At 42.5% G+C, this 27,807-nt stretch overlaps 1 long non-coding RNA gene across 1 annotated transcript in view; it reads left to right on the forward strand.

The window, feature by feature from the left end:
- The window catches only part of LOC128326035 (uncharacterized), a 57,628-nt gene extending 30,249 nt beyond the window's left edge, over nucleotides 1-27,379 (forward strand). Inside the window, exon 3 of the long non-coding RNA XR_008307815.1 lies at nucleotides 26,313-27,379. This is a non-coding gene — a long non-coding RNA (uncharacterized LOC128326035). The remainder of the gene's footprint in view (nucleotides 1-26,312) is intronic.
- The last annotated feature ends 428 nt before the right edge of the window (nucleotides 27,380-27,807 follow it).

Raw genomic sequence — 27,807 nt, forward strand, 5'->3', positions numbered from 1 at the left:
ATGAAAAAAGAAGTAAATGTGTGAATGCATGTATGCAATCAATAAAAAGCTACACTTTTTGTAAACTGGCAAGCATACTTTACAATAGGATTCCTCTCTCGTGTCAAATTTGTGATGAAGAAATGATTAAAACTGCATGGGAACAGAAAATAAAACTGAACAGCAGCTGTTGGGTCCTTGATTCACACTGAGTAGTGTTTTTGTAACTCCCTTTCCCCATACTATTTTTCTTTTGAAATTCTTCCTGAAATTGCTCTGTGAGGGGTAACATTCAGGTACTTTTCCTCAAGAAAATAGCAAAGTAGACAGGTAGCTAATAATAAATAAAAGTTGTTGGGTGTTTTTTTTTTAACTACTCCCAGTTGTCTTATGGCATTGGTGAGCCCTGGGCAAAGAATAAACTACTGGACTTAGCCTTGCTTTTAAGAAAATACCAAAAGTGCCATACCATTTGACAAACTATATTCATTAGTGATAAAATGTAAAAAGCTTCTACACATGTGTAAGATGCTTCTCTTTCCAACAAAACACTGACTGTGGCATACAGCCTTCTTCGCCACGTAATACCCCAGCCCAAACTAGCACAGCTTAACTTGAGTAAACTCCATCATCACATAGTGAGTAGGGATGTGCATGAACCACAGTTCGAAGCACAGTTCAAGCACAGTTTGGGAGCAGGGCCCAGGAGCTTTAAGAAAGAGAAGAGCAGGTCCTTACCTGCTCTCCTCTGCCCCATGTGGCTTCCTGCTGGGGCAGCACGCATCCCAAAAATCCCTGCATGGCACCAGCACCCACATGGCACCTGTGCATGTGCGGGTGCCATGTGGGTTCTGGCACTGTGCAGGGTGTACTCAAACCGCGCTTCGAACCACACTTTGTGCACATCCCTAATAGTGAGCACTATCAGATTTCCTTTTCCAAGTGTATGCTACAGTATGCAGAGGCCACATCCAAGACACGGAAGTACTTTTTGAACATATTAACTAACTTGTGCTCCTTGTGCAAGGGCTCTGTCTATTCCTATTTGGTCATTAACCCAAAGACACTGTATGTGAATACGGGCATCTAAAGTGGGTCCGGAGGTCTCAGCCTGGCCTACCACTCACCTTCCTTGTTGCACTGCTCATGGTTCCAGCAATATCAATCTGAAGAGGTGAACACTGTATCCATGATGATGAGTGCTTCCATGATTGGGAGGCTTGGCTGCCCCAACCGCCTGATCACAGAAACATCTGCAATCACAGTTACAGCATTCGCCTCTTCAGATCAACATTGCTGGAATCGGGAGCAGCATGGTAGGGAAGATGAGTGACAGGCCAGAAGCTTGTACTCACATACATCTAAATGGGGCTTCTGTCTCTCTCTGTTCTAGGAGCAAGTCCCTATTCTGAATGCTACTTGTTCTTTTCTAATGCTGCTTCTGATTGGCTCCAGCCAGGGGTGTAGCTATAATTGAGTGAAAGGGTTCAAAGAACATGGGCCCCCAGCTCCTGAGGGCCCTCCAGCACCATCCCTCCCTATTTTCTTCATTATCTCCCTCACTCTGGGGGGCTGCCATAGAGAGGGAAGAACACGGGCCTCCTCTCCCCTAGCTACATCCCTGGCTCCAGCAATTCTCACAAGAGCGAGACATCCCCTGCCTGTGGGCTTCTCAGAGGCATCTGGTAGGCTACTGTGTGAAACAGGATGCTGGACTAGGTGGATCTTGGGCATGATCCAGCAGGGCTGTTCTTATGAGACACCCCATATAGACTCAAGGAACTAATTTCACATAATTATTGGCAAACACAATCTATAGTTTAGCTATAATTTCCCCTCATGGCAATGGTTTACAGCTAGACCTGAACCTCTGGGTCTGGGTAAGGTCTCCCCATCCCGATACTTGGGTCCTGCTCCTGTGCAGACTCCAGAAATAATATCCTCACTAGATCTGGGACTGGGTTCTGATCCCCACACACCCCATTCCACTCCGCAGCACTTCTTCAACAAATAACCATTTAGCTGAAACAGCAAAAGTGTTTCCTTTTTAATGGTAGTGGTGATTGGTTATATTTAGCATGTATGGGTGTTGTCATGTTTGTTTTAAAGAGATGTTATATCTATAGTGTGATTTTTATTTCATTTGGCTTCTTTTATCCCTCAAACCATGTACAGCACAATCCTGTCCATGTTTACTTGGAAGTAAGCCCCGCTGTGTTCAATATGGGTTACTTTCAGATAAGAGTGCAGAGGATTGCACCTTAATTACTTAAATTGCCCCCACTTGGGACAGAAGCTTTGCATTCAGACAAACCACTGTAAGCTGCTCTGAGCCCAAGAAGGGGATGGTGTATATAACAACTAAACAAACCAACCAGGGACATTCTGAGACATGTGTTCTATCACTGAGCTATAAGGCAGCAAAGTTGGACAGCTATTGGAAGGCAGGCTTCCAAAATCCCATTTCATCTAGAGAAAACTTCTGTACACCATTTTGGATTCTAGCCTATATGTATGTATACTTTTCTGCAATAGAGCCATAGGTTTCAACAAAGGGGGGCCATAAAGGAAGATACGTAAAGGTGAGACTAAATGGAAGAATATGTGTTTGAGTCAGTTCTCCAAATTGGGGCTTAGTTTTGGTATGGGAGAGGCTGGTTGAGCCAGAGGAACAAAGATCATTGAGTCATATTGGGATATGTGCAGAGTGATCAAAGGGGAAACAGATATTCTGTTGCTGGGTGACCTCTGAAGTGCTGCAAACTGGTTCAAGTCTGAGATTCATCTCACTTTGGCTGGCACGACTTCAGTCCATATTGGTCCCATTCACACAACCATCAGTAAGAAGTTAGAACCCTTGTTCTTCGCTGAGGTAGGATAGAAAATGAAGCTGTTCTACCTCAGAGTTTGATTGTACTTCAGAATTTCCCACTTGCAGTAGCTCCAGGCAGCTGGCTGCCATGTTTATAACAGAGAGCATTGTGGCTAGAGGGGCTGCTATCTGTGAGTGTATTGCTCTGCAAAGCACCCTCTATTATCCTTTTCTAGTAATGGCTCTCTGCCCCGTTTGTGCTCAGTCAGAGGATGGCTGAGATCTCCGGTCTCCAACAACATATGTTCTGGGATAGCTCTTTCGATCCTCGGGGGACCCAGCCAGCAGATTCTAAAACAAAGATTGCAGCTGCATTACTCGTGTGTGTGCTGGGCTTGCAGAACCAAATGGGGTTCTGTTCTGCTCATCTGTCAGGACCAGGGTAGGAGCTCTTCCCCCGACACAAACCGCCCCAAGATGCTTGTGTGAAAGGCTCTATTTTATACTGGATTGCCACATTTTACAAGTTAACATGGAGAACAGTCTTTTTTCAACAAATCCACTCTTTAAGTGTACTTGGATGCAAAAAGACAGATTTAATGAAACTTAAAAGTCAGAAATTACTCAAAAGTGTTCGACTCCCCCACATTTTTCTCTGATGTTGAAGAAAGTGTTCTGTATAATCTTACGTGATGCATACTGCTTTTATGCACATCTGCGGTGTTTTTCAACCCTTCTTTTGCATTAGCTGTTGTATAGCTGAATCCTATGCATGTTTACTTGGAAGTAAGTCCCACAGTTAGGCCTACTGCCAGATATAATAGATTTCCAGCTTCACATTCTCTAGGTACTTGTTAATGCAGTGGAATTTAAATTCTCTTAAGCATCATTGATCTCCCTAAACAATGTTTTAAAATACAGACATTTTAACATTCTCAGTGTGAAAAGAAAGCAGTAGCCCTCATATTCTGTAAGAGGCAACCATCCAGAGGTAGCTGTAATAGGAAGCAAGGAGATATGATCGTCTCAGGCGGCTATGGGAAAGGCCTATTATAGTGGAAGACAGAGAGACCTGAGCCATGGGCATAATCCACTGGGGAGTGCTCCCGTGTAAGTTCTATTGACATTAATGGGAGCTATATCCAGTACATAGTTCTTGCTGAGCTCTTGCACCACTGCCATTCACTTAAATGTGGCTTGCCCAGGAGATCTCCCCAATGGATTGTGTCCAGTTATTTAATTATTTACTCATACATGCCTGCTGAAACTTGAAGGTCCTGAGACCTTCTGCTTTCTTGGCTTATCTTACCCCATTCTTTCCCTTCCTACAGCTATCCTTCCAAACCCATGATAGTTCCCCCCCAACAATACAAGTATCCTCTTCCCCATTCTGTTTTGCCCCTCTTCTGTAAAGAACTCCACATCCACCCATCCATATGCAGCCTTATCAGCCTTACATCCCATCCTCTCCAGCCAAATTTCTTTCCACCTGATGCTAACTTAAATCTGATCCATACAGCTGCTTCTCCTCACCCCTAAAAGCATGGTCAACATCAGCAGTGGGCAGGGTTGAGTATTTGCTGGGGTCACAGATAACAATTGGGGGCTTATGATCAACCCCCATCACTACCTAGGGGTTGATGTGAGCTGTGATCTTCCAGGCACACCAGGTACAACAGGAATCTGTGGTGCAACCTACAGGCAGAGGTGCACCTAGGTCATTTTGAAGCCTGGACCGAAAGGCTTTCGGGCCCTCCACCCCGCCCCCCCTTGCAAGTTAAGCATCATTTTTTAACACGTAGGTTCTTGAGGGCACAACCCACACCACTCAGGACAGACTTAAGACAACTTGGGGGCCCCGATGGGTTGTGGAGGCCCTGGAATTTAGCCCCAAAGTCCAGGGGTAAGAGCGCCTCTGCCTACAAGTACAGATTTAGTAAGTATAAGAACTGGAATCAGTGATGCTCGTCGATGTTGCAGAGTTTCAACTGGAATCTCAAGTGTTTTGAGAATGGCTGGGGTTATGAAGTAGTACAGGTAAGCACTCCATACAGTCTCCATAGTCAAGGGCTGCCTGCCATTCCCTCCATTGAGCTCAGCAGCTGGGTTTCTGCTGGGCATGAGGCCAAAGGTGCTGCACCCCAAAAGAACCAGCCACCGACCCCACTGCCTTCCTCTCCTCAGTGTCTGCAAACTGAAAGGAAAGGTGCAGGAGTGGAAGAGGAGGTGAGGAGAAATGGCTCAACTCTGTCTCCTCTTTTCCATTAGCTGCATTGGGAGGGAGGACAGAGGCTCAGTGACACAGGAGGCCATGATTTTTAATTCCGGGATGTGGTGGCGCAAGGCATGCCTCTTCATCATTGCCTCCTGCTTTGTCCAAGCAGTGATGGGGAATTCAGGGGTTATGGTGGGGTATACAGGAGGGGGCAGGCAGGCAGGGAAGAGGTTCAGGGCACCCAAACATTTGGGTGTGTCCTGCTTGTGTGCTGTGCTAGCAACACCAGTGCTTGCCAGAATTCCATTTTAGGCAACTGCTCATTGATTCCCCCCCACCCCCACTATCCATTATTAATGAGAATATAATTTTTTAAAGTAGCAATTCACTTCCACAGTGGTGGCAGTTAAGCTTTGCAAAAAAATAAACTGAAAGGAATGTAACACATCATATAGCTGATGCATATAGTGTTACTGTAAATGGGACCTGATAGTGTAAACACTTTTTACTGAAAGCTGCTTCTTTGTAACATGTTTTATTTTGCATACTTGTGCTGAATGGATAAAGTAATAGCATTTCCTCTGTGTAGCAAATGTGGGTCAAGACAGAAGATAAAGTCAGGCATATAGAAGCAGATTCTGCAAAGACATAATTAGAGCAAGTTCTAGAAAATCTTAAGCATGCAAATTCAGTGGTGATACAGGCTGGCTAACCTGTTGCTACAAGTAATTGTTTCCATGGAAACAAATGGTTTCCAGCACGAAGAGAGGATGGAGTCATATTTTTCAAATATTAGTCATACTGTTTTGCCTTGTGTTGCAAAATATATTTATTTAAAAAGTTAAATTTATATGTAATTGTTAAATATGCAGCATTGCTGAGTTTGAAAATAAATCAATTTTCAAAGAAACAATGCTGCAAGGTTTTAAAAAACACAGATATTGTTGGCTTTGTAGCTTTAACCCTCTTTGTACTGCCAGTGTGCATATTTGGCCATTGCCCAGCTCTAAATAAATTAACCAATATTACATACGATAAGGAAATGTTCCTCTGAATATTTGCAGGTTACAGGTAAATGCATTTGCCTTTGTTTTTAGGGGGAAAGAAGGATACTTCTCAGGCAAATGACACCCCATAGCTTTCCTTGGGAGAAAGGTTTCCCCTAGATTTGTTTGTTCATTCATTTATGTATCATATTTTTGATATAAAATCTCAGGGTGGTTTACAATTTAACCATACAACTATCACCTAAAAATCATGTAAAAACAAATTAAAATTACCATAATTAAAACTTTAAAACATCATAAAGCAAAAGCCTAATTAAACAGGTATGTTTTCAAAAGTTGTTTAAAAAGCAGCTCTAGATGGGGAGATTCTGTTTCCATTTGGGAGTGTGTTCCAGAGCCCTGGGGCGACCCTAGAGAAGGCCTAGTTTTGGGTCGCCACCAAGTGAGCGGGTGGCAACCACAACTGGACCTCCTTCGATTATCTTAATAGGCGGCAAGGTTCATGAAGAAGAAGTTGCTCTCTTAAATATTGATTGATTGATTGATCATATTTTTATACTGCCTGATATGTGCATCACTAGGCGGTGTACAAAATCAAAAACAATATTTTAAAATCTGCACAGATTAAAATACAAAACAATTAAAACAGTAGTATAAAAACAGAAATAAAAACAGTAACATAATACTATTAAAAATATATTAAAATTTATTCTAATTAAAAGCCTGTGAGAACAAGTGAGTCTTGAGGGTCTTCCTGAAAACAGAGAAGGAGATGCTCTCATTTCAGCAGGGAGAATATTCCAAAATCCCGGGGCAGCCACAGAGAAAGCCCAGTCCTGAGTTGCCACTAAACGAGTCAGTGGCAACCGTAACCGGACCTCTCCAGAAGATCGTAACAGTTGGCACGGTTCATGACAAAGGAGGCACTCTCTTAAATACCCTGGACCCAAACCGTTAAGGGCTTTATAGGTAATAACCACCACTTTGTATTTCACCCAGAAATATATCAGCAGCCAGTACAGTTCCCTTAGGTGTTATGTGATCCCTTCGAGTTGTCCCAGAGACCAATCTGGCTACCTCATTCTGTACCAACTGTAGTTTCCAGACTATGTACAAAGGCAGTCCCATGTAGAGCACATTACAGTAGTCTAGCCTGGAGGTTACCAGCATATGTACCACTGTTTTAAGGTCATTTACCTCCAGAAATGGACATAGCTGTCATATCAGCTGAAGCTGATAAAAAGCACTCCTGGCCACTGCCTCAACCTGAGAAATCAGGGATTGCTTTGTGTCCAGCACTCCCAAGCAACATACCTAATCTTTCAGGGGGAGTGTAACCCCATCCAGAACAGGCAGATCTAAACCATCTCTCAGGTCCCAACTCCCCACAGTCAGTACCTCCGTCTTATTTGGATTCAACTTCAGTTTGTTATCCCTCATCCAGCCCATTACTGTCTCCAAGCAGGCATTTAGAGAAGATATGCTATTTCCTGGTGTGGTTGACATGGAGAAACAGATCTGAGTGTCATCAGCATATTGATAATACCTAGCACCAAACCTCCTGATAATCTCTCCCAGCAGTTTCATGTATATGTTAAAAAGCATTGGAGACAGTATGGAGCCTTGTGGAACTCCACACTTTAGTTCTTGCTTTGCAGAACAGTAATCTCCAAGCAACACCATCTGGAATCTACCAGAGAGGTAGGAATCTACCAGAGAAGTGGGATTGGGTGCCACCACTGTGCCATCCAATCCCTCCTCCCTCAGGCAGTCCAGAAGGATACTATGGTTGATGGTATCAAAAGCCGCAAAGTGATCCAAAAGGATCAGCAGAGTCACACTCCCTCTGTCTATAGCTAGCTGGAGATCACCCATCAGGCCGACCATGGCAGTCCCAACCCCATAGCCCACACGGAAGCCAGTTTGAAAAGGGTCTAGATAATCTGCATCATCCAAAACTGTCTGGAGCTTAGAGACCACCACCTGCTCAATCACCTTGCCCAACCATGGAAGATTGGAAACAGGTCTGTAATTAGCTAACTTTGAGAGATCCAATGCGAGTTTCTTCAAAAGTGGTCTAATAATAGCCTCCTTAAGACAAGGAGGCATCCTGCCCACCCTCAGAGAAGCATTTATAATATTTATCAGACCCTCTCTGGTAAAATAATTACCAAATGAGATAAGCCAAGTTGGACAAAGGTCAAGAGAACAGGTTGTAGAATACACAGTCCGAAGCAGTTTGCCCACTTCCTTAGGAGTCACAAACTGAAAGCGATCCAATCTAATCCCATAAGAGGAGTTGCTGGGCACCTCCACAGTAGACTCTGCAGTAACTGTGGAATCCAGCTTGGCCCAAATCTGAGAGATTTTATCCACTAAAAAGTCATTTAAAATGTCACAGCGAGTGACTGAGGGTTCCAAGTTTAAATTCAAGGGGGAGGGGTACATACTAACCCCCTCACAACCCTAGACAGCCCAGCTGGACATGAATTTGAAGAAGCAATGCAGGCAGAAAAGAACCACTTCTTTGCCACCCACACTGCCAGAGCATAGATCTTCAAATCTTCAAACCTTGGGCCCAAGCTATTCTGGGCTTTATAGGTAATAACCCGCACTTGGTATTTGCCTGGAAGCTAACTGGCAGCCAGTGTAGTTCTTTTAAAACAAGAGTAATGTAATTTCTTTGGGTAGTCCTGGAGATCAGGCTGGTTGCTGCATTCTGTGTCAATTGCAGTTTCTGAACTATGTACAAAGGCAGCCCAACGTAGAGTGTATTACAGTAGTCAAACCTGAATGTTACCAGAATATGCACCACACTTTTAAGATAATTTATCTTGAGAAATGGACACAGCTAGCATATCAGACAGAGCTGAGAAAAAGCACTGCTAGCCACTGTCTCTGCCTGAGAGATTAGGGAGAGGTTTGGGTCCAGAAGTACTCTCCAACTATGTACCTGATTTTTCAGGGGGAATGTAACACCATCCAGAACAGGCAGATATAAACCACTCCCTAAGTTCCAACCTCCTACAATGAGTATGTCCATCTTATTTGGATTCAACTTTAGTTTGTTCTCCCTCGTCCAGCCCCTTACTGATTCCAGGCAAGCATTTAGAGAGGATAGGCCATCTTCAGATGAAGTTGATATGGAGAAATAGATTTGGGTGTCATCAGAATATGGATAAAACCCTGGACAAATCTCCTGATGATCTCTCCCACCAGTTTCATGTAGTAGATAGATAAGTTTATGTGGTCATTGACCAGCAAATGTAGTAGATAAAAAGCACTGGAGATAAAAAGGAGCCCTGTGGGATTCCAAGTAGTAGTTCTCACTTTGAAGAGCAGCAATCTCCAAGCAACACCATCTGGAACCTACCTGAGAGGTAGGAGTGGAACCACTGCAAAGCAGTGCCTCCCACTCCCAACCCCCTTGGCCAGTCCAGAAGGATACCATGGTCGATGGTATCAAATGCCACCAAGAGATTCAAGAGGACCAACAGAGTCAAACTCCCGCTGTCGATTCCTAATTGGCGATCATCCATCAAGTCAACCAAGGCAGTCTCCACCCCCAAAACTGGTTTGAAATGGGTCCAGATAATCTGCCAAGATTGCCTGGAGTTGAGAAGCACCCTCTCAGTTACCTTGCCCAACCATGGGAGATTGGAAACTGGCCTGTAATTGCCTAGTTTTGAGGGATCAATTGAAGGTTTCTTCAAGAATGGTCTAACATGCCCTCTCTGAGAGAGGCATTAGTGATACTAACAGTATCATTAAGAGATGTAAAACCAAGATATGTAAAAAAAAGAAGACATTTCCTTGAGAATTCATAATGCATTGATCCCACCTTGAAAATAAGACAAGGTAATTTAGAACTTAAAAAAATAATAATCCAGGGAAACAATAATCTGAGGAGGATTTCCAAATCATCTCTGTGATAGACCTTCTACCATATCATCTCTAAGAACCTAGCACTTGTTTTCTATGAGTCCCAACACTGAATGTATTTGTGAGGTTTTTAACAGTTCCCCTGGTTTTTCTATCCAGACCTTCTCTGTTCCTGTATATCTTGTTAATGCTGAAAATAATATTTATCTCACAGCCTACTCTATTAAAACATTTATTTATTTATTTGATTGATTGATTGATTTTTATACCGCCCTTCCAAAATGGCTCAGGGCGGTTTACAATTAAAACAAACCATTAAAACAGTGAGCTAAAAGAGCTAAAACAAAAATTAAAAAAAACTATGTAACAACAATTAACAGTTTAAAAACATTTCAAAACAACAATTAAACAATCGCAGTAATTAAAAACCCTGAAACCGGGTTTAAATATTAAAACCGATTTTAAAACCCTGGAAAACCAGGCCAAACAGATATGTTTTAAGGGCTCTCCTGAAGGCTAATAGATAATTCAAATTATGGATTTCCGTAATTAGCAAAAATAGCAGATAAGATAGGCTAATGGACTCTATCACTTCAAATTAAAGGTAGGGAAATCACATGATTGAATACTCCCCCATTTTTAAAAAACTCCATGTATATGGAAAAGAAGATGTAAATGAGAAGGTTTCTAGTCTAGCCTTCTTTCTGACATGATTATTTTCTAAAGTTACTAATCTTTGTGTCTGTATGTGGCGGGGGCGGGGGGGCTAACATACAGTCCCCATCATTACCATCCACAGTTGAAAGTGGCACAGTCTACATAGTTTTATCCGCTCACCTGCAATTTGTGTAAGCCACAGCCTTGGGATCTCCGTTGCTTTTATTTCAAGCTTTGGATCCTTACCTTAAAAAGATGCTCTTAAACTTTCTGATGGATTATTGGGAATCATCCTATTTTATCGCCGCAACAGGGAGGTTGGTTAAACTGAGAGTGACTGGCCCAAGGACATGCAATGAGCTTCATAGCTCAGAATCAGAGCCTATGTCTTCCTAGTCCAAATCTGACACCCTATCTACTGCACGATACTGACTCCCTATGTGGTAAAGAGCCAGTGTGGTATAGTGGTTAGAGTGCTGGACTAGGGGAGACCCGAGTTCAAATCCCCATTCAGCCAGGATACTAGCTGGGTGACTCTGGGCCAGTCACTTCTCTCTCAGCCTAACCTACTTCACAGGGTTGTTGTGAGGAGAAACCTAAGTATGTAGTACACGGCTCTGAGCAACTTGGAGGAAGAGCGGGATAGAAAATGTAACATTATCATCATCATCATCATTATCATCATCATCATCATCATGTGGTAATAAAGTGGAGTGGTGCCCAGTGAGGTTGTGGCGTGGTTGGCGTGGTTGTGGGGCTTGCGTGCTCTGAGGAAGGTGAGAGATATGCCAGAGGTCCAACCATACTGGACAGGTCTCACCAGAGGAGCCAGACGAAGAGTGCCTCTCCCATCAACAATATGGTGAGACGTAACTTTAATACATCTATACCAGATCGGTCATCGCCCGGGTCTACAAGGACCGCTCCAGGTGCTGGAGTCCCTGGACATCTGGTGGCAAATGGGCAACAGGACTCAGGATCTTCAGTTGAGCAACCAGGGCTGGAGACTGCAAGGTTACTGGAAGAAACGTCGCTTAACCGGAAAAAATATACGAAAAATGCCAACAAGGAAATAATGATCTGCTATTACAAGTCTAGTCCAACTAGAAGAGGTTATTTTAAAAGAATGTACCAAATTTGGAAAGAAAAGCATCCAGATACAGAAATAACAGAACAAAGGCTAGCAGACCAGAGAAGATTCATAATAAGAAATAAAGTATTCATAGAAGTTGAGCTGGAAGAATTGCAAAGAGCAACACAGGCTCAAGATATGGAAGAAGAATTACCACCAACTGAAGAAGTTGCTCAGGCGCAGGTGGAGGAGGTGTTGGAAATAAAGGATGCCACTGTTGCTGAACTGTTTCAAAATCAATACCAGGCAACCTCCCCTTTGCCTTCACCTCAAAACCAAATGCCGTTTAACAGAAAAGCAACAAGAACTAAAGCAAAAAATAACTGAGCACATGAACCAAACAACCACCAGGGTTCGACTTCCAGCTCTAAAAACAGTTGCCAAAAAACAACTTGCTCAGGCATTAAAAGTTGTCAATGCTGCACTTGCAGAAATAACAACCAATAATTTGCAAGAAACAAACCAGCTAAAGTACAGTGCAGCAACAACAACAACACAAGAGCTCAGATATAAGATCAGTGGACCTGTCAAAAAAAGAAAGTAGTACATCACCTAAATGGAAGATTAGATTAGAAAATAAAATCGCCAGGCTTAGATCAGATGCTAGTAAATTGAAAGATATGAAAGACAAGAAGCTGAAGAATGAAAACACCAAACAGTACAAGATCCAAAAATACCACCTAGATTCAAAGAAAATTAGAGAAGTCCTGGAAACAATAAAGCAGCAAGTAACAGCAATGTCAAAGACGATTAGCAGATACGAAGCCAGAATTACACAACACAGGCAGAATCTCCAATTCCACTCGAATCAGAGATGTTTTTACCAACACATAGAAGGAGAAACTACAAGAAATGTAGAAACACCAAATAAAGAAGAAACAGTGCAAATCTGGGGGAAATTATGGGACAATCCAATAGACTATAATAAAAAAGCAGGCTGGGTGAAAGAGGTCAAAAAATGTAACCAACAAATGCAAGATCTAATAAGAACACCAGAATTAATAAGTGAAAGAGCAAAGAAAATTAAAAATTTTCAGTCCAGCACTGCCCCCTGGACTTCTCACTGCTTGGGGAACTGGGGAGTGCATTACATCATTTGTGGAGGCCCCAAACTTGTGCTAGGTGTTGCACACATTTGTAAACCTTATATAAGTCACTATCAATGGCTCCCAAGCTAAACAAATAAGATACAGAAGCGACAAAGAATGGAATAACCATATTTTGAATGTGTCATTATATGTAAATGGGAACTAAGATGGTTGGGAACATGAACCCTTTTAGCACATGAAACTCATGAATCTGAGCATGAGCTACAAATGAATGATTTCACCACACTGATTTCAGTGGGATGCATAACAGTTCCTGTTCTTCTGCTCACATCAGATGAATCGAACAAAACACAGGAGAAATTACAAGGGTATGCAAGAAACAGTGCAGTTGATTGAAGCCCCAACATTTTTAATAAAGAAGACACTTTCTTGGGTACAACAGAAACTAGTCCTTCAAAGGAAAGCCATACATGCAGTTTGAGAAAATAATTCCTAAGACCACCCAGAGGGAAGTTCTACCTTGCTTCATGTGACAATGTTGTAAACCCAAAAGGCATTCCGGTCTGCACACCAGATACCAATTTGAGAGAGAGAGACTAACTCCCCTCCCCACACTTGCAGCCTGCAATGCAGCCCAGCCCCGATGTTTGCTTACCCACAACAAAGCCTCCAAGTGTCTGAGGCAAGGCAGGGAGAGAAGATGTGCCACATGCATAACTATATGTCTGTTCTACCCCCTTCAGCACTTCAAAAAAGAAAAAAGATTTGTCTTCAACCCTGGTTGGTTTCATGGCTGTTAGAGCTGTAACTTTCTTACAAGAGTAAATGAGGCATTACTGCATCACAAACCCTCTGTCTGTCTTTCGTTTATGGTCAAGGTCTCAGAAGCAGAATTCATTGAATGAGTGAGGAAACATATGGATCAGCCACTGGGCAGTGTTTTGTGACAAGTGGAACAGAAGACACAGCTAGAAAGCATTCAAGTGTGCCAATACATGGCAGGTACTGACATCCAGTGAAGTGCATTGCTTCCTATGAAATCATTGGGACTTAAAGATGCTTGACTGGGGCTGGATGGTGATCATGTCCTTGATGAACAACTGCCCTGGAAACTGTATACTTTGGGGCTATTCACATGACCACATGGGTGGGCAGGTGGGGCGGGGGGAAGGCAGGCTTTGGTTCAGGGGCATAGCAAGGTTGGAGGGGGCCCAGACACAAGATTTTAAAATGCCCCCCCCCCACTGAAGCTCAGCTCATGAAGTAAAGAAACCTTAAATGAGGCTGAATAGTGATAACAATATAAGATCATCCTAAATTATTTTTTAAAAGGTTTTGTAAATTGTGGACGATGCGAGTCATTTAATGGTACTAGAGCTGTTCTGGTAGCTCCAGGTCTTAACACTCTCATCAGTTTCAGAGGATGAATGCCATTGAAGGAAGCCTGGGCAGGTGCGTAGTTGGGGGAGTCAGTCATGTGACTTACCTCTGGGTGGCCCCCAGACAACTTTCACCCCTTGCCCTATTATAGTTATGCCCCTGCTTTGGCTGGAGATGAAGTTCCAGTGCATCAACCTTTTGCACCAACAATCCTAATGGCCACCAGGGGCATTGGGTGTAGAGGTAACTAGTGAGAGTCTCCTTACCTGTCCTTACTTGCCTCTACTCTATGAAAGCTGCAACAACTAAACTCTGCAGCTGGAGTGGTAGCTTCCTTGACACTTTGCTAAATAATCACAAACCCCAACAGGTTCAACTTGCCTTCCCTCACACAATCGCTGTAGCCTCTGCTGCATGCAAGCTGTGCACCCACATGACCAAAGCTGCTGGGAGCAGTATGGAGCAACAGAGGCTGGGACTCGTTATCCTGGCCTCTGAGACTCCCACAATGCTGATTCCTTCCCCCAGGCATGAGTTGCAAGCAGTTCACACTGACACAAGATCCCAGCAGCTGGGTTAAGGGCGTGTTTGCGAAGAGCCAGGCTTTGGCTCTGGATTTGGCCCCATGGGGCCATTGGGATCCATGTGGATTCCAGCAGTTCTCCCGTGCAGCCCAGCCCAGGCTTGGCAGCTTGTGAGAACAGCCTCTTTGTGCTTTATGTTATTTATTGTTTGTATATCCCTATCTCTTATTTTATTGTTTGTTTCAGTTGCTTTTTGAAACAATATGGGGGGAGCGATCTCTGTCCTTTTGCAATGGTCACTGATTGCAGCAATAAAATTTGAGAGAAGTGTTCCTTCTAGGAAAAAGAAACAGAACAAACAATCTTAACAGTGGTGTTGCCAGAGATACCATCGTAGTGCATATAAACACAATTTAAATGCAGCCATCTCTTTCCCAAGCAAACTGCATAGAAATGCTTCTGTCTCTCCTTTCTCGCCCCATTCCCACCACTTGTTTTCGGCTGCCAACCAACTGCAAGGAGCTGCCTTTGTTGTACTCCTCCTCCTCTGCCCATTGATTATCAACATCATAAAAAACTACAGCTTGGCACTGGTTGCTAGACGGATATGCTAATTGCAGAACATCCAGTTGCAGCCTTGGCATCCAAATGGCCTCTGTCTACAACTTCACCTTTCATTGAGCAGTTTTCCAAAGAGGCTGGCAACCGACAGAACCTGTCTGCATGCAATGAATTGGATGTCTGGTCTTGTTTTGCTTTGTTGAAGAAAAGGTCCATGTGGCTCTGAAAATAATCTATTTCTCTTTCCCAGTCTATAAAATGGTTGCTTTTGACGTGAATAAAAGCACCACAAATGCGTGGATTAAAGATGCTGATCATCAGTATCAATTATTCATGGTGTGCTCAATGTGAACTGGCTGATGCCCTAAGAATTTCTACACCATGGTGCTGAATGCTTGCATATGAACATACAAGGTTGCCTTATCGTGAGTCAGACTGTTGGTCCATTCTGCCCAGTACTGCCTGCTGTGAGTGACAGCAGCAATCCAAGATCTCAGGCATGGGTCTTTCCCAGATCTGACTGCATGTGGGACTTTCTCATGCCCTCCCTATGTTTCATATATGACAAGAGAGACCCCAGAGTACTTAGAATACCCTATTCTCACAGCAAAACCTGAGCACCTTCCCCTCTCCATGTACATTACTGAAAACTTTTATCTGGTTGTTCTACATTTAACTGGCCATGACAGTTTACTTTTAAGATATAACATCAGGATGTTGAACAGAATGTTTAAATTTACAACTGATCTGGTTATACTTAACTGCAACTTAAATACATTCTGAAACATTTACTTTCTGGATAGGTGGAAGTGGGGTGGAAGTGGAAAGCAAAATGCACTAGCATTTTGTGTCCATGAATGTGCAGCACCTACAAGCATGTTGATGAATTCAGCACTATCCCATGCAGAGACTCAAAATAAGGATAAAGTAGGGGTAGTGTTTCACAAGGGACAGATACCAGAAAATGCAGGTATTCTGCATGCAAAGTATGTGCTGAACCTCTGAATCATGGTCCCTTTCAATATTTATTTATTTATTTATTTATTTATACAATTTTTATACCGCCTTTCGTTAAAAGAAAACCCCAAGGCGGTTTACAAAAATTAAAAACATACAGCAAAAAGCAGTAAAAACATCAAGCTAAAAACAAGCATAAAAACAAGACAACAGATAAAAACACACAAGAACAACAGTAAAAGACGATTATGTAAAAGCCTGGGTAAAAAGCCAAGTCTTTAAAAGCTTTCTAAAAACTGTGATGGAGTCCGAGGAACGAATGGCCACCGGGAGAGCATTCCAGAGTCTAGGGGCAGAGTCTAGGCAGTGATGCATAAAGTGCATCACTGCCTAGAGATGCACAAATCAGGTGGCATATAAATATGATTGATTGATTGACTGATAAATAAACAAAAAACAAACAAGGGCACAATTTGGAAAAAGTACAGGGATGTTGTTCCATTTCAGATCACATGTAAGTATTTCTTAGCAGGATCTAACTCTGTGAATACTTGGAGGCATAAAAAGTAACTACAGCAAATGGTTATACTCTGCTTTTTTCAGTTTATTATTGAGTATAACCAGGCCTCTGAATCTTATCCCCCACCCTCAAGGGCCCATTTTCCTCTGCAACCCTCAGGGACATATTTTGGGGAGGCACTGTGGGCTTCAGAGGGAAGGGGAGGTGGTAAAGAATTGCCCCGCCCCCTCATATGATGGTGCAACATCTGTCTGGTTGTCAGGCACTGCTGCATCAGCTAGTCCAGATATCAGTCTTTTAAGAGAGAGAGAGAGAGAGAATAGAAAAGAAAAGAAAAGAAATGGAAAGATGAAAGGAAAAAAATGGAAAGATGAATGGAAAAGAAATGGAAAAATGAAAGTGAATTTAAATAACAAGAAAAGAAATAAAATTCAAAATGCAAATAGATTTTTTTCCTCCCCTTTACACACACCTGGTGTGTTTGTTCTACATGCTACCCTGTTCCCAAAGGAACTATCTTCCTACCATCTGCACTATGCAGTCAAAAAAAAAGATTACATACAGTATGTGTGATTTAAAGGGATTTGAAGGCCCTTATGTAGGGATTCCTGGCAGCTCTCTCATGAATGGACAGAGTCCTTCCATACCTGGTCCCCATGCAGGTGTTGCAGACACACTGCCCCATAATTTCTGTGTGCCAGCACTGTTGCTATGGACACTGGGGGATTGGGGACACTGTGCTGATTGCGATTTATTTTAGTGCCTTTCCCCCATTTGTTCTTCCCAGCTTCTGTGCTAGCAATCATATAAGATTATGACAAAGTTATGATGATGCAACAATGACCTAACCGGGCTGCCAGAGTAACAGTACCATTGGATTGCCCTGTCCACTTGCCAAGAAAAGCTCCTTTTGAGGTAGGATCTTGTACTGTCAAATCAACATAACTTGAGGAGAAAAAATGATTTATAATAAAATGCACAACATATTTACATGGACAATTTATGCCTTCCTTTGGCTCAAAAGGCCATGAAGAATTAAAATAATAATAACAACAACAAGAAGAAGTCAAGAACCGAGCAGAAAAATGGAAAAACAAGCCACTGCATGGTCAATAGTTGCACAATATAAGTGGAAAATCAGACATCACCAAGACCTGGCAATGGCTTAAGAATGGCAACTTGAAGAAAGAAACAGAGGATTTAATACTGGCTGCACAAGAACAGGCACTAAGAACAAATGCAATAAGAGCAAAAGTAGAAAAATCAATCACAAACAGCAAGTGCCGCCTTTGTAAAGAAGCAGATGAAACAGTGGACCACCTAATCAGCTGTTGCAAAAAGATCACACAGACTGACTACAAACAAAGGCATGACAAAGTAGCAGGGATGATACACTGGAACATCAAAAAATAAAATAAAAATACAGGCTACCTGTAGCCAAAGATTGGTGGGACCATAAAATTGAAAAAGTTGAAGAAAATGAAGATGTAAAAATATTATGGGACTTCCGACTACAAACAGACAAACATCTGCCACACAATACACCAGATATCACTGTAGTTGAGAAGAAAGAAAAGCAAGTCAAAATAATTGACATAGCAATACCAGGGGATAGCAGAATAGAAGAAAAAGAAATAGAAAAAATCGCCAAATACAAAGATCTACAAATGGAAATGGAAAGGCTGTGGCAGAAAAAGACCAAAATAATCCCAGTGGTAATTGGCGCCCTGGGTGCAGTTCCAAAAGACCTTGAAGAGCACCTCAACACCATAGGGGCCACAGAAATCAACATCAGCCAATTACAAAAAGCAGCTTTACTGGGAACAGCCTATATTCTGCGACGATATCTATAACAACAGCAACAACATTGACAATAAGATTCACCCATCCCAGATCCTTGGGAAGGACTCGATGTCTGGATAAAACAAACCAGTCAATAACACCTGTCTGACTGTTTAAACAAGAAATAATAATAATAATAATGAAGGACGTATGAAAAGAACAAAAGTTATGCCTGAATTTGGATTATAGTCTAAGGTTTCTTTTGATCTGATGCCACTGAAGCTAGTTATAAGGTGCCTCAAGCACATTAAGCTGCACTTATGATGATAGAAATATTTTAAACCACTGAAAGCATACATGGCTTTAGACTAAAAAAAAAAAAAAAGCACACTTCTTCGAATAGTTTGCTTCTAATCTAAAGAAGCTGATAAAAGCATTGTGAGTTTATGAATAGCCACTTGGGGAAAAATATTTCTAGTGGGGAAATAGCACGGGTGGGGGGGGGAGTGTTAACCCTCACATGTCATTGTCCAGATTGGAGCCCCCATGATGACTGTTTGTTTAATAAGCAAGCATTCCTGTTAGTGTAGTTTGGCCCTTGGACTAGTGTTCTGCAGGGTGGTGCATATGTGAGCCATCATAGCGTAGTGCTTAGAGTGTTGGACGAGGACCGGGAGGACCTGTGTTTGAATCCCCATTCAGCCATGAAACTCACTGGGTGACTCTGGACTAGTCTTGTATCTCTTAGCCTAATCTACCTCACAGGGTTGTTGTGAGGATAAAAATAAGCATGTATTGGGCTCCTCGGAGGAAGAGCGGGATATAAATGTTAAAGAAATATGTGTGGGAGTAGCAAAAAGCAGGTGGGTCAGGGAGAATGAGAGCTGAGAACTTCAGATTGGAATTAGCAGGAAAATTGGGTATAATATCAGGGGGTGCTGCAGAAATTATTCTTGGGGGGCTGCTCTTTGCCTGCTGTAGGAGTGCCCATTTTTACTCTGCTTGTATATTTGTAAATAAAGCAAATATTACAAAGACACCAAAGGTCTCCAGTGCACTCTCACTTGTAGGAAATGAAACTCTGTAGCCCTGCTCCTGGAACTTCTCAACAGGAAGAAGTGGGGAGTGTGTAACAAAATGAAATGCCATTAATCAATACACATGCTTGAAAGAGCATATGAAATATTTGGTAAGCTGCAACTTACTTTGAAAAGGAGGTCATTTACATAATCAAAAACTGTGTTCTACCTGGGTTTGGGAGCTGTGTGTGCACCCAGTTTTCGGTTGTGTGGAAGCAAGGTAAGAGGAAAACCTGGGTAAAAGTGATTGTGTGGAAGCAAGGTAGGAGGAAAAGCTACCCACAGTTTCCTTCTACCTTGCTTCCACACACTGAGGCTATTCACACGATGGGAGAAAATTGGGCTAGCAGAGGCTAGCCTGATTTTCTTCCATTGTGAGAACCACTTTTCTCCCATTGTGAGAACCGGGCTGCGAGCCAGTGGTTTTTCAGTGGGTAACCCATTTAAACAACCCTCCCCTAAAACCAAGTTTGCTCCACAAACCTGGTTTTTTAAATTGTGAGTTGCTGCCCCGTGGCAACTCACGAGTAGACCCCCGACCAGGAGGCTTAAAAGCAGCTTCCCGGCTTGGGGGTCTCTCCAGCATGCCCTGTGTACTTGCATAGGGCATGTTGGAGCTTCTGGGGGCCACATGGCCCCTGGTCCTCTCAGTTCCAGCCGGCTCCATAACGGAGCCAGCAGTCATGTGGGAGGCTGCTTTGGCCGCCCAGAGCAGACTTCCTGCTCGTATGTGGGGAGAGGGGGCTTAGCCCCCTCTCCCTGCTAACCCTCCCCAGGTGGCTCCCACTGATCATGGGAACCACCTCACTCACTTTTACCTAAGTTTTCCTCTAATTGCTTCCACACAAGCAAAAATTGGGAGTACACATAGCTCCCAAACCTGGGTAGAACACACAGTTTTTGATTGTGTGAATGACCTATTCACACTCATTAGGGGGGAGTTCTCCCTCACAAGCCAAATTGTAGAGCACAGTGCAATTCTTGAAAAGAAGAAAGGAGGGAAATGTGCCTCGGGTTGGCTAAAGATATGGTAAGAGAATACCTAGCTACCTTAAATGAATTTAAATCTCCAGGCCCAGATGGAATGCATCCACAAGTACTGTAGAAATGTGGAGATGTGATCTCAAAACCACTGTCTCTAATCTTTGAGAACTCTTGGAGAATGGGTGAAATGTTGAAAGACTGGAGATAAGAACAGCCTTGCTGGATCAGGCCCAAGGCCTATCTAGCCCAGCATCCTGGTGCACAGTGGCCCACCAGATGCCACTGGAAGCCTACAGCAGGAGTTGAGCAAACATTATCCCTATATTCAAAGTGAGGTGGGGTGGAGAAGGAACCAGGAAACTACAGTCCTGTCAGCTTGCTGCGGATACAACGTGGCACAATCCTAAAACAGATTATTAAGCAGTCTCTCTGTGAGGACTTAGAAAACTATCTGGTGATTAGTATGAGGCAGAACTTGCATGGCTTTGTCAAGAACAAGTCATAGCAGACTAATTCCATCTCCTTTTTCAAAAGAGTTATTGGTTTAATAGATCATGCAAATTCTGTGGGCACCACACATTTTGATTTCAGCAAAGCATTTGACAAAGTCCTCCGTGACATCCTTGTTTAGGAGCTGGTGAAATGTGTGCTAGATGATGCAGCTGTTAGGGGGATTCACAGATGGTTGAACAACCATGCCCAATGAGTACTCATTAATGGTCGGGAGGGAGGCATCAAGTAGCTCTGTCCTGTGGCCCTGTGCTGTGCTGTTCAACATTTTAATAAATGACTTGGAGAAGGGAGTAGAAAGGATACTTATCAAATCTGCAGATGATACAAAACTGGGAGGAGATAGCCAATACCTTCGAAGACAGAATCAAGATTTAATCCAACCTGGAGTGGCTAAAAAACTGGGCCAAAACTCACAAAAAGAAATTCTTCTCCCTCCCACCATAATGTTTATTTAAATACACATGTATTTTATAAAAAAAATATGAAGTTCAACAGAAACAGATGAAAAGTCCTGCATCTGGGTAAGAAAAATCAAATGCTCAGATGCAGAATGGGGAAGACCTGGCTTGGCAGCAATACAAGTGAAAGGGATCTAGGAGTCTTAGTGGACAACAAGATGAACATGAGCCAACAGTGTGACACAACTGCTAAAAAAAGGTTACTCTATTCTGCACTGGATAGGACACCCTTGGAATACTGTATCAAGTTCTGGGTCCTGCTTAGAAGGACATTGATAAACTGGAGTGGGTTCAGAGAGCAACCCAGATGGTGAGGGATCTGGAAACCAAGTCCTATGAGGAATGATAGAAGGAACTGGGCATTTTTAGCCTAGAGAAAAGAAGAGTAAGGTGAAAGAGGATAGCCATCTTCTAACATCTGAAGGTCTGTCACAAAAGAAGAGGATTTGTTCTCTGTTACTCCTGAGGGCTGGGCTAGGACCAATGAGTTGAAATGGCAAGATTGCAATTTTAGGCTAGACATTGGGAAGACTCTCCTAACTGTTGAAGCTGTTCATCAGTGGAACAGTCTGCCTCATGCAGCTCTAGGTTCTCTGCTGGTGGTTTTCAAACAAAGGCTGAAAAGGCATCTGTCAGGGATGCTGTAGCAGTATGCTGCACTGCACAGAGGTTACATTAAAAGACTTCAAATGTCCCTTCCAACTCTAACATTCCATGATTCTAAGAGTAGTTTTTGCTGTACATTGTGCCCAGTGAAAATATATATATATATATATATATATATATATATATATATATATATATATAAACAGAGAGGCGAGTCTCATGATTGGTGAGACTCGCCGAGAGCAGGTTAGCGGGCTTAGCCTGCTCTCCCTGCAGACGATCAGGCAGGAAGCCCTCAGCGGCTGGATCGGCTGCCCACACGACTGCCGTCTCCATCACGGAGCTGGCGGGGGCTGCGGGGTTCGGGGGCTGCGTGGCAAGTGCAGTGCATGGAGGAATCCTGGAGAGACTCCCAGGGCGGGGAGGCTTGTTTCAGCCTTCCGGCAGGGGTCGACTTGTGTGTTGCTACGGCACGAAGCAGCGCTGTGGCAATACACGATCAAATAGATGGGGTTAGCAGAGCACTTGCTCCGCTAATCTCATCTAAGGCGAGGACTCCGTAAGCGGGCTACCTGCTTTGAGGACACCAGGCTTGCCTGTGAGCCCGGTAGTTCTCATGCTCACCAGAAAGTGGGCTAGGCTCCTTTAGCCCGCTTTTTGGTGATCGTGAGAATTGCCTCATTATGTTATAAGAGGTTTCCTTATGAAAGGTTAAACAGATAAATAGAATAATTTAATACAGGCCTTTGCAACTTGTGATCCTTTAAACAGTCCACCAGACATACATTTTGACTGGTTATGTGCTTGACACCATTCCCCATCTAGGTGGGCAGCAGAAACTTTAGATCAGGCTTCTGAATTCAGTGGTGAGCCACCAAACATGGCTGGTGAGTTGAATTTGGCTTGGTGAGTCAGAAATTGTGCAGGCTTTATTCCTATGCACACAATTAAAGGCTGACAAAGTTCTAAAAATAAAAATACATGCTGGGGGTGGGTGGGGGAAGCTGGCAAACAGCTAGGAAAAAATATAGCTCCGATTGATATGACGATATTATTGCTATGTCATTTACCAAAATCTTAAAATACAAGGTATGAACCAACCAACTAATGGTAATTACCTTTCAGTCCTGTTGATTTCAGTGAGATAGATTGAAGTATCTCCTTTATTTAGGGGTGTGCATAGAACCAGCAGCTTGAATTCAAACCAAATTCGAACTGAACCACCAGTCCACGAACCAGTTCGAACCAGACTGTGAACCGGTCTGTGAACCACTGTTGTGGCAGCAGCAGCTCTGTGGTGGTGGCAACAGCCCCTCTTGGCCCCGCCAGCCTCCCCCACAACACTGCAGGCTAACCAGTGGCCAGTTCTGGGCTCCACATGCACAGAGGCTGGAACTGGGCCACTCGCTGGCCCATGGTGCAAGAGCACTGGATGGGCTGAGAGGGGCCACTGCCAGAAAGCCATCACCGCTGGCAGTGGTAAGGTACCCTCTCACCCACCCTCCTGCCTGTCCCTCAAACCCCTTTTTCGGTAGGGAATAACCTTTGCTTGTAAAGGGGAATCCTTACTGGATTCCCCTTTACAAGCATGGCCGAACCAGGCTAAACAGGTATGATCTGAATCAGGCCTGGTTCAGTTCAAACTCAGACTGGCTCCCCTTTGGGGGGGGGGGGGCAGTCCGGTTCGAGCTTGAACTGGTTGAACCGGGTTCAATTTGAACCAGTTCTGCACACCCCTATCTTAACTCTGCCTGGCATCAATAGAAGTTAAGGATGCTTTATTGTGGTTTATCACAGTAAAGCATCCAATTTTTTGGAATAATGTATTTACTTAATTTTAATCTACATTTCTTTTGTACTGTAACTGTTTATTATTTTAATTTGAATTATTCCTATGAACATACATTCTACTTTACAAAGTATTATAAGCAAACAAGACAGGTCCGTGTCGTAATAAGCTTACAATCTGAAATTCAAACTCTTAGGTATGAAATTAGATTTTCAGCATAATCCTCACATCCTTTGGTCCTCTCAGTCTTATGATCTTTTAACCTCGAAATCTTCCATTTTCTAATAGCTGACAATAATTTAACACAAAGCTCACAAGCCTTCTGGACTCCTTCGTCCACAGTTTTTCAGGGGGATTTCATAGGTTAACATTATGGGTTTATTGGAGCCCACAAACATGCAGGGAAAAGGGGTTACTGCTGTGAGATAATGGAGATGTAATAGAGAAGATAGAACCGATAAACTATATGACATGTGCCTGCCCAGTTGTAATCAATATCTAAGAGGAGGAAAGAACTAGAATTATTATGGTATTACATGTAAATCTGAAAGTAAATTCCTGGGACTAGAGTACATTCCAGAGATCAGGATCCAGAAATGATATAGATTTGAAAGGTGGACCTGTAGTGTTCTACTACAAAAGCCACTATGCTTCTCATGTAGAGCAAAAGAGCTGATCGCTCTGGTGCACATTTCCCAAAGAATAATCTGAAAAATAAGGAAGCAGAAAAAAGAATAATGTTATCTGGAATTATTTCCTAAATTGGTAAAAGTAGCAACTTATGATGGACTTTATCAGTTATCAAACATGGGACGCTATTTACTATATCCAAAATTTAGCCAATGTTGACATTCACAAGTTAATGCTGACAATCTCAAATGAATGGCATTAATGTCCAAAATAAAGGGAAGAGGGAATTTATTTTTAGTTGATCATCTTTCTTTTCACTGAATAAATTAAATATAAACACATTTTCATATTATCTACCCCTCTCCACAAGGATTTTTTTAGACATTAAAAGAAGCATAAGGGAGCTTACAATTTAATAAACAAAAACTGCCATTCATTGATGGAAGGCTATATTTTATTGTATTTTTAATTATAGTTATATACCACTAAGAAAATATGCTAAAAAACCCTCCAAAAGCAATCCACCAGGATTGCCCTTAACTCTCTGTTTCGGTGATTGACTTGTCCTTCACCAATTAATCTATTAAAGATTCAGTTTATTAATCTCCTAAACCTTACAGCTCAAGTAATAGTAATACTATATTTATTATTATTATTATTTTATTTATATATTATTTATAAGATTCAGTTGATTAATCTTCTAAACCTTATAGCTCAAGTAACAGTAATATATTATATTATATATGCTATTATTTTATTTATATATTATGTATAACTACATTAATATTATACAAATGTTATATTTATTATAGATTTTGGAAAGCAACAAGAAATATAGAAACTGTATTTCTAATTAACAGGATTTGCATGTGCATGAGAAATGTTATGAATGAAATAAATAAGTGGTGCAGGTTCCTAAGCGGCTGCTGCAACAAGGCCTGCCGAAGCAGTGGGAGACAAACAAGCAATTGTACCTGAACATTTGTTTTGGGCAATGTTGTTTTGCAGCCTGTGCAGCTGAATAGTTAAAGACATGGGCTGAATTTTAATCCATCAATGAAAGGCAATGCCAACCTGGCAGCGATTCACATATTCAAATTGGTTTCCCTGGCTGTTTCAAATGGAGGCATCAATGTGAGATTTAGGCAGACTCGCTAGTTTACAGATGCAACCTCCCTACCAAGTGAAGCCTCTTACTGGAAAACAATCCGTATTCTGCAGAAAGCCTCTTTCAAGTAGATTCAGAAAGGGAGAGTCACTGCTTGCATTTAAATGGGGACATTAAACACCAGGCTTGGCACATTTTGATGCCTCTGTAAGAAGAATTCAGATCTCAGACACAGCTATAGGATGAACGGCCTTTTGCAACTGAAAGTGGCTGTTTCATCAGCTTGGGAGAGGATGCTGTTTGACATAAAAATCAGCGTAAAATACATTTCAAATTGAGCCTAAATCTCCTGGAAGCAAAGTTGCAGCATTTACTAGATTAGCCTACTACTATGAGATCTAAGCGATGCTTTGCTGTTTCAAAATGCAGATCTTTCTTCAACACATCTTACAACATAACATTTAAACATCTTGTCATGTTTAAAATACCTTTTTATTTTTTTTTCCTCCCTCCTAGGCACGTCTTATATCCAACATAGCAACACCAATGCATCAAGGGCATATTTTTATTATTACATTTCATAACAATATTTTCCCAAGACTATGCCCATATCACAAGTGAATTAACATGTATATTAAGGAAAAGATATTATTTATCTGTCAATTAATACTGCTTTTTCCCTACATAGCTAAGCAGCAGCCTCTTCAGGATGCAAACCTGCATGAACTGAAATCCATAGTGACAACAGCAGCATGGAGATAAACTCCTGCAAAGCTGCCAAAGAAAACAACATAAATGTCAACTTTTATTCATCTGTGTTCTTTTATCAGAAGAGAAGACATAGCAGCTATACAGTATACAGGTGAGCAGTGCCCTCTCACTGTCTCCGGATGTAGTGACATTCAAGCAGTTGCTGATTAGTATGTGCAGAAGGGAAGAAAGAGTGCAGAGCAGAAGAGACAGAGAGGGGGAGAGAGGGGACAGGCAAGCTGGCATCAAGCCATGTCCTCCATCTTAGTCCCAGCTGGTACCAAGCTCCCAAAGAACAAAGCTACTTCAGACTGCGCCATCAGATATTCATGGCCGAGAAGAAATATACAAACCAGCCCGTTTGAATTCCTGACAACCATAGAAGAATGGTACAGAGGCATGGTGAATTTTTTTTTTCCAGCCAGCCTCCACTGACCTATAAACCTTTGTGACTGGAACAAATGCAAATCGAGCTGACTTGCTTCACAAGCTACTGAAGGGCATTCAGACTGAGTTGTGTCTAACAGGCTAACAATAACCCACTGTCCCACCCATGCAAAACACACAGTCTGGGGAAAAACAGCTTTAGAAAAGCACTTGACTGAGACACAAAACCAGAGAATGTTACAGGGGAACAGCCATCTTTCTCTGTCCACATTTCTTTGCATCAAATGCCCCAAGGGTACATGAGTATGCATGGAAAAAAAGTGTTCAAGTATGTGCACTTAGATAGTATCTGAATTTACGGAAAGAAAATCCAAGCTCTGTATGCTTTACATGAAAGCAAATACGGCATAACTCAAGAGAATGGAAAAAATATACTTTGCCTTGTTTTGAACTATATTGCACTTACATATAATATCTCTGTCTGTGGCTATTGTTTTCCCACTCTTAGTCACCCAAAGGTCTCTTGAGCAACTCAAGAGCAACTCTTGAGTAAACCACTCTGAGCCATTTTGGAAGGGCGGTATACAAATCTAATGAATAATAAATAATAAACACCAACCATGCCTTCTTGCTGCTCCTTATGCTTCCCAGAACACCTCCGTGGGTACTCTTTTGGGCTGCTTTAGATGATATATCCAAGCTGACCCAGCCCACTTCCAGTTAGGAATGTATACACTTACATCCTGCTCCCCCTCTCAGTATGCAGTTCCCCTTCTCACACACAATTTAATATTTAAGTAGTGTATAAGGACATACAGAATATTTGGCTGAGTCATTGGCAGCTACTTGTAGATGACCCAGGACTCATAGAAAGGGCTGGGTTGTCAGGAACATGCCAAGGGTCAAGCCAAGCAGACAACCAGGAGCCAGGGATCAAGCAGCAAGCTGGAGGTTAGGAAGAAGCCAAGGGTCAAGCCAAGCAGATGAATCAGGAGCCAGGGATCAAACAGCAAACCAGAAGTCAGCAACACAGTTGTGGATCTACC

Source organism: Hemicordylus capensis, chromosome 5 (assembly GCF_027244095.1).
Source record: "Hemicordylus capensis ecotype Gifberg chromosome 5, rHemCap1.1.pri, whole genome shotgun sequence".
Taxonomy (NCBI): domain Eukaryota; kingdom Metazoa; phylum Chordata; class Lepidosauria; order Squamata; family Cordylidae; genus Hemicordylus; species Hemicordylus capensis.